This window comes from Oryctolagus cuniculus, chromosome 12 (assembly GCF_051225735.1).
Source record: "Oryctolagus cuniculus isolate XC-2025 breed Fujian yellow rabbit chromosome 12, ASM5122573v1, whole genome shotgun sequence".
NCBI lineage: Eukaryota > Metazoa > Chordata > Mammalia > Lagomorpha > Leporidae > Oryctolagus > Oryctolagus cuniculus.
This window is the reverse complement of record NC_142878.1, coordinates 61,109,652-61,111,265: the sequence shown is the minus strand read 5'-3', so window position 1 is coordinate 61,111,265 and position 1,614 is coordinate 61,109,652. Positions and strand designations below refer to the sequence as shown.

Below are 1,614 nucleotides of genomic sequence, written 5' to 3'. Positions count from 1 at the left end.
GTCCATAGATCTTACCAGACTGTGCATGGCACACAAAAGTTTACAAATGATGTAGTAGGTGATATTTTGAATTCCAGTTAGAGTAATAGATGGATGGATAAACAGACAGACAGACAGATACTAGCACCTTAAAAAAAGACTTCCTCCTTTTCTTCTCCTATTTTCCCAAAGCAGAGTATCATCCATCAGTAGTAAATATTCTTAAATTGTTGATAAGTATAGTCACAACATCAGGCATATTTTTCGTAAAAATTGTTTTCTACTTAGCTAAATGATCATGCTTTATGATGATCACATGCAAAATGCTCTAGCCCAGAGTGGAGATTTATTTACCTAGAGCCATCTTGTAAATGTTAATAAATAATATCATATTTAATAACATATTTTCTTTATTGAGTATGTTTTTAGGGAAAATGCTAACAAATAATTTCTGTGAAAGAGATTTATCAGTTTACCTCTTGATTTGAATATTTCCCAAAGCAACTATGTTTTGAATATGTAAATATGTATGTGTATATATATTTTATACACACAGGTCTATATTTATGAATACATATGTGGACATACATACATAATCAAGGTTTTATCTACTATGAAGTTGTTTTTACTAATGCTGTTCTTTAAAGCTAAGACTGAAAATTGAAGTTTCTTTCTACTTTAAAGTTAATATTCTTTTTTTAAAAACAATTTATTTATTTGAAAGGCAGAGGTAGAGAGAGAAAGCGAGATCTTCCATCTACTGGTTCACTCCCCATATGGCTGCAATGGCCACAGCTGGGCTGATCTGAAGCAAGTAGTAGCTCTTTCCACGTCTCCCACATTGGTGGCAGGGGCCCAAGCACTTGGACTATCCTAGACTGCTTTCCCAGGCACATTAGCAGGGAGCTGGATTGTAAGTGGAGCAGCTGAGACTTAAACCAATGCCATATGGGATGCCAGTGCCACAGTAGCAGCTTTATCCACTATACTACAGCACCTGCCCCAGTGATAATATTCTCCAGTTATAAGTAACTCTCCTATCAACTTGTATTTTAAAAAGAAAAATTATAAATTTTATAAAATCTTTACTAATTAATTACTTTTGTCTCATTAGATCATATAATTACCATGTCACATTGAAATTCAGTCATCATTGCTTCTCGGCCTTTTGGCTAAGATCAAGTGTAGGAATTCAGTCATCAGTTCCTGAAACACTACTTTAAAAAGAGAGTAAAATTCTGGGTGTTTTAAAAATTACTTCCCAAATAGATTACTTCTTACACGCAAATGTATTTATCTTTCTCCATACGGCCCTTGAATTTTGTTCCTTTGTCACAACTCCAAATGGAGAGAGATGTTCCTATCTTAGCTATTTATAAAGCCTTCTTGGACTACCTTTTATTTATCCCATCCAACAAGTATCTTTCAAAAAGTTCATTTTATTTCCTATGATCTTTGCAGATATTAAGTATCCTTGAGTGTGCTATCCATTACTGTGTTGCTGGAATAGTGCTAGTTATACTCATTTATGTTGGTATATCTCTAGTAGGGCTTGTATGTCAAATGTTGCCTATAAAATGCCAGTTGTGGTGTGGATTGAATGCTATTGCTAAGGGACCATGGTCCTTGGCATCA

The 1,614-nt window shown here is 34.3% G+C and overlaps 1 pseudogene; it reads left to right on the top strand.

Annotated features, from left to right (window-relative positions):
* The first annotated feature begins 1,131 nt into the window (after positions 1-1,131).
* LOC127484085 (U2 spliceosomal RNA) lies at positions 1,132-1,287 on the top strand (annotated as a pseudogene).
* The last annotated feature ends 327 nt before the right edge of the window (positions 1,288-1,614 follow it).